We start from the raw sequence: 13,024 nt of genomic DNA, 5'->3' as shown, positions 1-13,024 counted from the left end.
CATAGAAATACCATATTGTCTTATGAATAATTAATAACTTCATTATTAAATACTTTTACTCCCAAAAAATCTATCATATTCTAAGATTTCTATGTTTGTACAAGACTGATGCTAATATTAAACTTTTTATATAATTTAATAATTTATGTATAAAAAAATTGTGGAAGAGATTGTAATTGAGTCAGAAGAGTGGTTGTGACACGATAACGATACATAATCATTTTAGTAGTGACGTCCTGTCAAATTGATCCTAGCTTCGTAGGAGACTAACCAGCTATTTAGAGAACGGTCAGAATCATTCAGAACAGCTAACAGGAGGACAACCATGAACAAAAGTGAGTAACGTTAACTAATCCTAATTATCAATTTTTTTAATGAAGAAAAGTATAAATTTTACTTGTCAAAAGCATAAGGATAATTATACTTCATAGTAAAGATATATTTGAATATGTTTTTGTTATCATTTTACGACTTAAGTTTAATTTGTTACACTTTAAGATTTTACAAATTGCAGAATATTGCTTAACTTGTTCTCTGTTTTATGGATTTGAATAGCAATAATTTCAAACCATTTCTTTTCTATTCTTCTTAAACCATTGTTTTTTTTTTCTTTTTCTGTTTTTATGTGTGTGTAGTTTTTTTTTTAGTGGCGAAAAAGATACTTTTTAAATCATGCATGTACACATTTATAATTTCAAACTTATAAAGTATTATCTGTAAATCCATTGCTAACTCAATCGTTAGAAGTGGACTATTATTTTTCTGTTGTCGGTCCTTTTTAATATTGATAATCTGAATTAGTTTTTTAAATCTCAAACCTTAAAGAAAAAAAAAAATTCTTGTGTATTTATTATTTAATGATGCTAAAGTTTATGAACTGTATATGGTGATTTCTCTTTTAACTTATGACCCAATGTGTGTTAGTTCTTAGAAAACATATGCATGGCTTCGTGCTAAAAACTGACCGAGTAGTGTCAAAGCAGTCAAAGTATTTGACGTAAAAAAGAGGGACAGATGACAAGGGGGCAATTTAAAACAATAATAAGTCGAAGAAAATAGACATCTTCATAACCGAAAGATAGAAGAGAAAAAGACAAACAACAGTCCACAAAATATTATACAGAAAACGAAATACTGATCAAAATGAACCCTCCAAAACCGAGTGAACTCGGTTGCTCCGGAAGTTTTAACAGTTCTTGCTACACTAGTTGCATCTACAAATGGCAAGTAAAATTCGGTTAAATCGAAATGATAACGTGTACCGGTTATGTATATATGCATTGTCAAGTTATACAAGAACCAAACTTAGTGATAACACTTATATCTGTTCTGATGCAGATGAATAAGAAGCAGAATATGTATGAAATTACGCCGTTTAAAAGCTTTACATAATGAATGTAGCGGAGGCCGAAACTGTCGAATTTGATAGACTTCTTGCTCATTTTCTGTAGTAGTCATTTAATTTACACGAAATGGTTACCAGGCGGATACCCAGTTGAAATTAAACAAAAGAAATGGAACTCTTTATTAGAGGAGGTATAAAAAGGCCAAAATGGTATATTTGAATTGTTTACATCTGTTTTTATGGGCTTTAAAAGTTTAATGAAGGTGCAAAATTTAGTATTTTATGCATCTTAAATACGTATTTTTACTTAAATTATAGTATGGAGCTTCGAGATATTTGTAAACTTTGAAATTAAAGAAAAATTTTAACAAAACAGTCGATTGTCGTATTTGCAAATACACGTGGATCTTTTTGTGCATAAGCATAAATTTCGCCGGAAAAAAATCCACAAGTACAATCGATATTTATAAATTGTAAAACGATACTACATAAAATGAGAGCCATTCCATACAGAATTATAAGAGACAATTAAAATTCATACTACATTGAATAATATAAAATAAAGTACTATTTACAACAAATAAAATTTCTACGTCTTCTTAAAATTAAATAACAGGTTTTGGCACACACACGTATCAAATTTACATCAAAGAATAACACACATTATTTTTTGGTCGTCATCTAAAATATTAAAATTTCCATTAAAAGTTTTGTCAAATAATACAAATGGTTTCTCACTTGAATAGTCATAAAGAGGACATCTCAATAAAACATGCGCTTCGTCTTCAATAAAACCATCACATATATGACATACTCAGTTTTCTGAAGCTATATTGTCATTTCTCCCAGTTTCAATCCTTACTGAGACTACAGAAACAAACCCCTGAATATGTGGCTTGCAAGTACTGACCATTTAAACTTTCAACTTCAAATTAGAAAAAGCATTATTATTTACGCACGCCATCATGTTACCACTACATACATTTCAGCGCACTTCCTTTTGGAATCAACCAGGTTTCTTACAAAGTATGTATTTTCTATTGTTTAATAATGGTAAATGTAAGTTTTCACTCGTTTTTACCTTTTTATTGTTGAATGGGGTTTATATAATGATGCAGAAACCGCACCAAGTTTTAAAACTTGAAATGACCTAAGAAACCATACAATTTGAATTAATACTTCCCATTCTCTATCTTAACTGCTGTAAGAGTTTAGAAACTGGCTTTTGGGACAGTTTATAGGTCCAGCCTAATTTCCGGTCATTTGTTATCATTATTGACAAGATTGACACTTAAAGGGAACTTGCAAACTAGTGATTTTAGATATATCCTTTGATGAAAAAAGAATGAGACAAAAACAACCACAATTTTTGTTATATTTGTAGTGTATTGTGTATGCCTAACTGTGCAACCAAGCAGTCAATGTAATGTTGGATAAATATGAAAACGTTAGAGCTATGTCTGCTGAAACGATGCAATAGCAAATTTGTCTTTGAAGTGTAAGACAAGTATTTGCAACTGATGATCTTTTTAAAAGATCTGGGTGCTTTTGGATGTTCATTGGCCGTTTAAATGTGAATTCTTGCAAGTATCTACAACTTTAAAAAATTGTCCATTCTTAGAGTTTCAACGTCCCTTTTTTTTGCATTGTACATTTTCTTTCAAAGCCTTTCTTGTAATTTATGACTTAAACATACGAATTCCATCCCAACTTGGTTGACCATTACGGAACATTGGTGTCACAGATGACCACGAGGTTTTTCATTAGTCCTAGCTAAAATACCATGCTTTATTTCTCGGTCATTATTATCCCAAATAAAACGTTATTATCTATACATGTAAGTTAGATATAAGATGAATGTTATTATTCTAAAACTGAAAGCAAATTCGTTACTGTTAAATGACGTTGCTGTATGGAATCTTCTAGGAAGTGCAACAACCGATATAACGTTTAGGATTGCATGATTTCATATTAGCAGGTTAAGATTTGAACTTGCTTTCAGTAACTGCGAGCATTCTTTACCATGGTATAATCTGTTAATTATTTTGTGTTTATTTTTTCTTATCTGTTATACGTTTTTTTGGGGTTAAGCGCTTTTCATATAATAATGTTTTTTTTATTGTATGTTATTTGAGTACGTTTTGTTAGTCCATCATTAGAGATAGAAAAAAAGGGGGGTTTGAGATATAAAAAAAAAGTTAATACTCCGTCACATATGTGTATAAGCCTGTCCCAATTCGGAAACCTCGCCGCTGGTTGCCTGGTGTCATGATATGGCTTTTTGTTGTTATTTGGAGAATTTTGTACTGATGGCATATGATTGTTTCTGTTTAATTAGTTTACAACTTTCAAAGAAGCTGACGATTTAGAGCTTGGCATTATTTATTGACACCTGTCTATAAGACTGAATATTGCCCTTTAGATGTGTTGATGTTTTCTTTGTCGTTTGGTTGCTGTTTCGTTTATGTATATTCCATATCTCTTTTTATTCAGAGATCTTTGACGATTTTGTTTAAGCCCGGTTAAGCTTGAAGTTCTTAGATATTTAATGTATTTGGCTACACAAATTTCGGTCTCGAGCAAACCCGATGAATGATATCAAGAAACGTGTGTAAAGCACGCTAAAACCGATAATCTGCGTTACATTATGACAAGACTCGAATTTTCATGAGCAACACGATCAGTACTAATAGCGGGACAGGCACCGCTTACCTCTTTTGAGCGCATGAGTTCACATTTGATTTCGGGCGTGCTAATGTTGCGCTCCCTCTTTCTCTCTTTAATGCTTTGTGGCCGATTGTTTGTTAAGTACATAAAATCTGTAGCTAGATCTTGTCCTTCTATGACCGAATCATATTAACGATTGTTCCTTACTGTAGGCGAACTAATTTGAATCAATTTTCAGTGCTATTTCTGGTTTGTGATATTTATATGATATATATTCAATAACCAATAGACCTAGTCGTGATAATATGCAGTAATTTCCCAAAACACCATGAATGACGAAGGGCTGCATTTTCCCAGTAAGTTGTTTTATATGAAAAGTCTACTTTACAAGAACATATTTTGTTTTGCCATCAGTACCACCTAGGAGTACTATACTACTAACTCAATATCTTATGTCCAAGGTACTATCTTATTTTTTACGTATAATATCCATGCAGTGTATATATGCTCAAAAAGAATTTATATGCACTCAAAATTTATATCTCCATTTTAAATTCCAAAATAATATTTTCATTTTCAAAATGCTCGTTTTTATTTTCAAACTTATAATTATCAGAAATTATCTCATTTTATACTAGATAATTTTTGAAATGGTATAATGTAACCATATAAAATTCAATATTTACTTTAGTGAAATCTATAGCCAGTAAAAGAAAGTGACGTCATAATGAGGTTCGGTTACAAAGTGATTATAATGTTTTAATCAGATCTGCCATTATTCATATTGTTGTGTATTTATATATACATAATAAGAATCACTGTTTGAAAGACAAATAATCACTAGCTGTTATTTTCCTTATTTAGAATGAACGGCATAGCATAATTCCAAAACCGATTCATTCTTACCCATTTTTACCAGAAATGAATACCTTCCTTACAAATATAACATTCATGATTATAAAGTGATATTGATTAAGATAATTAAATTCATAAATATTCATAGCACGAGCTAGTTCATTAATATCGAGACAAACCCTACTTAAATACGTCAAATGACATCCTGAACTACATAATTTTCAGTTTGAAAAGTACCGGAGAGTTGGTATTCTGCATCGAAATTGCAGAACGTAAAACCTACAGAATGTGGGTGTTATTCTCCAGTAATAGTACTTTTACGGATAAACATAATCATCTCTTTCATATTCTTGCATATACGCGTACGGGTTTACTTGAATAGTTTGAATGCTACTACTCATGCGTAAGTAATGGTTATTGCACTCATGCGTGAGCAATAGCTATTGTTACCTTTGCTAGGATTTTAATTAATGCAACAGTCTGTACGAGAAATTATGTCTGTCGTCTTAATTTCCTTTTTGACGTTCAAAGTATGTTAACAACTGTTTTGGGGAATAAGACAATCATAATTATTGCCGATATTTTATTTTTCCAATCAATAAAAAAAAGCATTTAAGCTTAGAATACTAATTTGTATAATTATACTAAACTGATGTAAGAATAATTCTTATTTAGTTTTACCCTTATGATTAACATTAGTCATAGTATATACTCTTAACAATTAATATACTGCCAAAATCAAAACACATATTATACGCTGTATTTTTAAGGAGTAGGACCTGTATATGATTCATTCAAAAGTTTAAAATTCGGAAAGGTTTTGAACACTACTGAAATTTGAATATTACAGAGTCTAAATAATACAATTTGAAGATTTTTCATTAAATTACATAAATCCGTAAATTCAAAACGTTGTTTGGCACTACTCGTTGCAGCAGACGATAATGTTTTGATTTATTATTGTTAATTTTACATGTTTACCACAAAATTATAAGGAAATGTTAACAAAATGATTCAGTTTTTAAATGACAGAAAAAGACTTAACCCCCCTCCCCCTTTTTTTTAAAGGATATCCTACTTTTATATATTTATATATACTCAAAATTTACAAAAAATCGTTTCAGCAGTTTAAGCCATTTAGACATTTATTATATGATCACGTAACGGTATATTTTCTAGATTACGCCATGATGTTGTTCGAGCCTCAATGATCATCGAAGCAAGCTGTGAAAATAAATTTTAGTCACGATAAGATACAGCCTTTATGAAAATTGCTCTAGTGTTAAATAAATCCGGGGCAATGGGGCCTACCTCTTTGCTTGAGCTGTTTACAACGCCTTATCGAAGTTACGTTTTTTAATTAAAAATGTTTTCACATCATTAATATTTTTGCTGTTATTTTTCCTTGAAAATCAGAGCATTTTAGCTATAGAACGTGAAACATTATCTCTTAGATTATAAATAAACTGCTCAAAGATACCAGGCTTATACTGTTGTACGCCAGACGCGCGTTTCGTCTACAAAAGACTTATCAGTGACGCTCGAATAAAGTACGAAGTTGAAAAGTAGAGAGCCAAAATTCCAAAAGGTTTTGCCAATACAGCTTAAGTAATAAACATGAGCATCTAGTATCTAAATTACATAGAAATTACAAGTAAAGTATTATAAGATAATGCAGTGACCAATTACAAAAAAAACGCACAAAAACGCATATAGGCATTACCCATTTCTTTGATCATTAAGAGGCGGTTGGACATTCAGATTTTTGTATTGCTTTGTAATATGTCATTTCTTATATAACACGTTTTTTTATTTGCAGATATATTAGTTATGAAGAGTTTCTTTTTTATTTGCTTATTGATTTCCCTTATTGGTGATAGTGCCGAACAAATTAGTTTCTCAACAGATTGGGGAAGTGGAAAACGCTCATTTTTAGAAAGTTACGAAAATATCTGCAAATCAAAATTGGAACAGTCGTTAATTTTTGACATAGCCAGTGTTGTCCAAGTAAGTAGATGATTGATTTTTAAGTTATTGCTTCCATTTTTAGCATATATCTCTAGTTAGGGATTACTTATGTTGATTAGTTTTCTATTTTCCTACAATATGTGTTCCCTGTATTAATTGCGTGTTATAAAAATCAGAATTAGAAACAGCTTGAGGTTTAAACTGACATAAAAGTAACTCATACCAATTGAGAGAATGGATTACTACAAAAATCGCAAAATTGAAAATAGAAATTGAGAGAAAAGGCGGTTAAATATTTAAATCAGATACACCACCATGATTTAACTGATACCACAGATAGAGTTCAGTGCTTCAATGTTGAAACGAATAAGGAGATTGAGTGAGAATTTAACTTTACAACAAAAGAGATTATTTAATTTTCCCATTTTGAACTTTCCATTCCAATGGTACCACAAAAAGACAAACCACTGAGCATTATGCAGAGACACCGAAATCAAAGAAACATATACTGATAATCATGAATTTCGAAAATGAATGCGATATAAGTTTAACAAATTACCTGTTTATCAAGTCACTTTTTTTTTTCATAATCCGGTATTAAGTTTATCTTTACTTTTCTGGCATAGCTCTTTAGATAAAGGTCATTTCTAATTCAAAACGGAACTTATAAAAATCCTTCTAAGGTATCGTGTAATTCATTTCAATTTCAAACGTGATATTTGTGAAATTTACTTAAAACAAATGTGTTGTGATAAGATATACAATTTCTATATTTAAAAACATTGATTTTGATGTAGATATTCCTATTATTTATGTTCATTCAAATGGTTTTACGTAAAAACTAACGCTTTTGAGCAATGTGAATTCTCACTAAAAATACGGAGGAATGGCGGAAATACATACTAAAAAAACAATGTTGCAAGTAAATTATAAATAGCAAAAACCCCATTAACAATCAAAGAATAGAAAAACAATTAAAAGAACTGAAAAAGCAAAAGTGTTGTCCTTTATCAATTTTAATCACCTTAACTTGTTAAGTTCTGGTCCCCCGTCATTTGTTAGGTGTAATACCACCAATGATTTTTCCCCTATTAGTTTTTGTTAAATTTGCACTTTTCAAAAAATTGTGCAGAATTTATCTTTGTTTCAAATAAAGAAATACTAAGCATGAGTAAAGTTTTATCCTGTCCAGTACTATAGACAAAATTTCACATAACATTCCATTTCATATACGAAAATAACCATCACTGGAAGATAACCAATCAAATTTTCACCCCTTTTTTCCTTTGTACAAGCTTCAATAACCATGTAACCTCAAGTTTCCAAAATATTCTATAGAAACATCAAATGAAAAAATAATGGTGCTTTGAAACACCCAAGATATATGTTTATGACTCATAAATTTTTTACTGCCATGAAATGTAGGATTAATTTCCTACAACTGTCAAATTCATTGGAATATTTTTTCTACCCTTTTTCGTATGCAACCGGATGTGACGTACTATGATTTGGTGTTATTACACCTGTTAGCCAATAAATCAAAGGAGCTTTTTATTATAGGATTAAATACATTTTTAAGAGGTTATTGTTGTGTTAACTGGGGCGATTAACTCACAAACTGAATAAAATTTTGTAAAGTTTGTGAGTCAGCGACCCAGTTTACACATCAATAACCTCTAGAAAAATGTGTAAAATGTGTATTGACTTTCTGAAATCCATTAATGTTCGATTAATGCAAAAGAATCTAAAATGAAATAACACCTAGCTCAAAAACTTCATTTTAATGAAATATTGTTAAAATTTGAAGCGTACAAGAAACGGAATAATCTTCATCTTGAGAGTTTTCATTCGTATGACGTCAAGTTTTCCCCTGAAGATAATGCACCAAGCTCATTCATGATTTTTCGCGGAATTTTATTTTATTGTAAATACATACCTTTTCCAAGCTTTAATGTCTTTTTATTATTCATTAGAATAGAAATAACAGTTATGTGTTTGTTTTTTTCAATCTCAATTTGCTTGAACACCTTGATCCATGCATCTGTATCGCGCATGAATAAATCACAAGGAAGGTTACGAAAATAGTTTCGGCAACATGGTTTATCGAAGTGTAAACCAAGGTAAAAAATGCTAATGGACCAATTCAATTCAAGTATCAATATTCAAATCATATAAGAATTATGATAAAAACCCGTTGAACTTGTATATTGAACGATACCTTTAATGACATCTAAGGAATTAAAACACCAGAAAAAAGACCAAAATTAAGAGGCAGGTTCTGCAAGGTAGGTTGTGCAGTGTGAAGTTCGGAAAATTTGAATCCCCACTGGATAATAATGATATATTGAACTGGGGCATTCATTAAGCCTTGCAACAAGCCACATACCTCTAAACGATTTGCAGATAACTTGGTAATCTTCCTGAACGCTTCATCGGACATGAAATTCCCATTCCGACCGAACGTGGCTGGGTATTTATACATCCAACACAGTTCAATATATGACCTTCTCAAGAAAAGAGTTTTCTGTCGTTCGGAAGAAGTCAAATAGTGTCTGTATTTCTTTACATCAGTTAACCCTTTGAGTTCCGTGGAAAAAGCAACTAACATCAACAATAATCTTATGCCTTAAATGTATACACTTTTGTCGGATAATATAGTTTGTACTTGCTACGAAACAGGAGAAAAGCTCTCCTTCCTGTTTCGTAAGCATGTACAGATAGATTTTATATTTTTCTAAAAATCCAGACATATTGTATATAGACATTTTTCAATTTTTGGTATCAAACAGGATAAATACTCTGCCAACGTGCACGTTTCTAATTTTCGCCGGACTAGTTGTGGTAAAATTTAGATTAAAACTATTCACGTCTACTAACTATTTTTCAGATAAGATCTGACAAAGAAAATTGTATAAGTTAGTTAATAAATTGATAATCATATGCTTTTATTACAGAGACACGTGGAAAGTTTCATGGATTGTAAGAATGATAACAGTAACCTAAAACATCGGCGATGACATCGGGTACGAAATTAACTATATGTTACTAGGGTAATTTCGGAAAAAAAAATTATAACAAATGCTGTGATTGGCTGAAAACATCTCCACACGTGCCACTAGAATTTTTCACTTTTGACATATTTTACGACTCTTATTTAACCAACAATAGTTTATAAAATTACACCTCTGAGGCGCAAAATTGTATAGGTGAACAAACTTGTTGATCGGAACTCCAAGTCTGTCTATATATACTAGAATTAGGAAGGATATTGAAGAAAATAATAAAGAGGTACATTATCAGAAATTTGAAATCCAAAGCACAATAAAAGACAACTTCATTTATAATTAAAAAACAGGATGCAAGACAGATTAATTGACAGGAAATATAGAATATTATAGATAAAGCTTGCAAAAATCATATAAATCAGAACAGACGGAGAGATTTCAATGTTTCCTTTTGAACTTCCAAACACCTAGGGGACATTTTGTAGAACTGCAAAACATGAATGCTCAACAAGGCTGCTCCTAAAAGGGACTGTTTAAATATTCATGTGATTTGTGATTACTTAAAGTGAATCCTGACAATATGATAGCTTTTAATCGAAATTGGCAGAATGCATTTGCTTTATTGGCATAAACAGAGTAAAGTTACGTGTTCACAAATCTCAGAAATTTATAAACATTTATCTTTATTGTTTGACTATCCCTATTTATTGTGATAAATGGTGAAAAGTGACACCTAAATTAGATAAGGAAGTTGCAGCATTTGTATAGATTTTATTAGCATTGGCCAGCTTCTGAATTACACTCGATGACCCGTGTACATTATGTTGATTTGTGTTCAGTTTGAGAAATCGTCCATTCCTTCAATACCAAACATACTTTGCTGTGAAAAAACTTGCAACTAGAGTATTTTAGAAAATATTACACTACTTCTAATATAGGGAGAATCGGAATATTCTAAACAATTGGATATAAAATTAAACAGAACTATTTTCCTAAATCTGTAACCAAACAGTTTATTTTAGTAAATGGTGTATAATAAAACCTCTATGATGCAGGATACGAGTTTTTGTAGTATTTTTTGTTATTGCGTAATCTATTAATAATTTAGACAGCCATATAAACTCAAAACGACGAGCAAGTTCAATTGAGTCATAACGTTAGTAGCTTCAGAATTACACGCATATTTTTAAAAGCAATACCGAACAATGGATTAGTTAGGAGACTCTTCACACCTCACCGATGGTATAGATATTTAATGGTGAAGTACATAATTCCTACTTCTTTTGAAGCTTTGAAATAATTTATGGTTATTTTTATTTATAACTTCCGATTTCACAAATTTTTTACTTAAAGGGACATTGTCTGTCAGTTTATCAAAACAAAAATGGTTGGTCATAAATGTTGTGAAATCGGAAGTTATAATTGAAATAAACATAAATTATTTCAAAGCTTCAAATTTTGATCAAAATGAAAGAAATAAAAAAATTGACTTCATTTTCAGCTATATTTTAACAAATGTAATAAGTCGTTTTATAGTTGAGATTGACTTTGAACAAAAAAAAGTTCTTAATAATCATCCCATTTTTCATTATCCAAATCAAAATATGAAATATCACACCACTAATTCAAAATCCCTATATATTCCAAATTTTAAAAAAAAAATCACAGCTCTCACAATTGCATCACAATTCTAGAGTAGATGTGCTAAAAAATATAAACCAACATGCTATGCTTAGTAAGTTTACAAGTAAATTAGGATTCAAAATGATCAAAATATATCTCTTGATTAGAAATACATATATTTATGTAGATTCATATGCTATTTGAAGTAAGCAACAACATAAACAGCCCTATTTTTTGTCAGAGAAAGGTTACTTTCAATGTGAGTGGTTGGATTGGTGGTGTGACACCTAAAACAGATGGAACTTTAATTTTATCAAGATTGACATATATAGTCTAAGTGACTTCCTCTACATGTTATTTCATATTGATTTCCGTATCACTTGATGACTAAATTGCATATACAACAACTAATATTGTTCATTTCAGGCAAGCAAGTCAGCAGACATGCAGGAATTATCACAACCAGATGCTTCATTTGATTTCTAGTCTGTTTTATATATGAAATCTATGAAACATTTTTAACATTAATTTTTAAAGAACATTGTTCATATATATCAGTCACGTCGTTCATCCTAGTCTTATTGCCCTGTAAATAATAAAATTCTCAACAAAATATAATAAAGACTTTCTCATCCTTAGTCTATCAATAGATATGTCTTTTGACATAATCTGATATAAAGAGAGAAGTACTTCAGTGAATTCTGTTATAGAAACGTTATCCAGCTATCGTTATCCAGTTACTTACAAGTGTCATCCATTAGTCTCAAGAACCAGTTTTATGTCCTGGAGTAATACCCAACAAAAGAACTTCCATGGCGTATACGTATTGAAAGAATGGTGTTCGCAAAAAAACCCATCTTGTAGATGTCCTATATATTATGTTTACTCTAGAATCACGTGATTTTATATATCATGTTTATTCTAGAAACAAGTGTCTGTGTGTATTATGTTTACCCTTAAAAGACATGTCTTTGTGAATTGTTCTTACTATAGAAACACGTTCTGTTCTTACTGAAATATCTTTCATACCGTTATTATACTATTGTATATTTAAGTCAATCTACAGAGAGAACATGCAAAAACGGATTTTCGAGAAAAATGACTCAAAAACTGTTTTATAAAGAAACATAAAATTAAGTCCCCCAAAAAATATTGTAGACGGCGTTGTTGCATGCAATGACTCGTTTAGTTTGTATCAAAATCACTCAACCTTGTCCATAGGGAGGTTCTTAATTAAATACCCTCAACAAAACCAACCAATACAATTAATCCAACAGAGGCACTTATCTGAAATAATCGCAATCATGAAAACAAAAAAGGACGCTAAAATATGAACTCGTTTAACAACTAGAATATATAACCGGGTCTATGACAACTGTCACACAGGTTGGAGGTTTGGCTAGCTATAAAACCATGAATGACTTACCATTTTCGTCAGAAAATGTCTGTACCAAGTCAGGATATAACCGTTTTTTTTCCATTCGTTGGGTGGATTGAAAAAGTCTAACGTTTAATTTTGTCAGTTTTTAAAGACTTCCCCTTTTTTAATTTACCTTGGCGT

At 30.8% G+C, this 13,024-nt stretch overlaps 1 long non-coding RNA gene across 1 annotated transcript; it reads left to right on the top strand.

Moving 5' to 3' along the window:
• LOC127735211 (uncharacterized) lies at nucleotides 1–12,079 on the top strand. Its single transcript, XR_007998185.1, has 4 exons — nucleotides 1–335; nucleotides 6,687–6,874; nucleotides 9,790–9,858; nucleotides 11,890–12,079. It is a non-coding gene; the product is annotated as an uncharacterized LOC127735211 (long non-coding RNA).
• Nucleotides 12,080–13,024: the final 945 nt, after the last annotated feature.

Source organism: Mytilus californianus, unplaced genomic scaffold (genome assembly GCF_021869535.1).
Source record: "Mytilus californianus isolate M0D057914Y unplaced genomic scaffold, xbMytCali1.0.p SCAF_3, whole genome shotgun sequence".
Taxonomy (NCBI): domain Eukaryota; kingdom Metazoa; phylum Mollusca; class Bivalvia; order Mytilida; family Mytilidae; genus Mytilus; species Mytilus californianus.
Note: the sequence above shows the minus strand (reverse complement) of the source record. Positions and strands in the feature narration are given on the sequence as shown.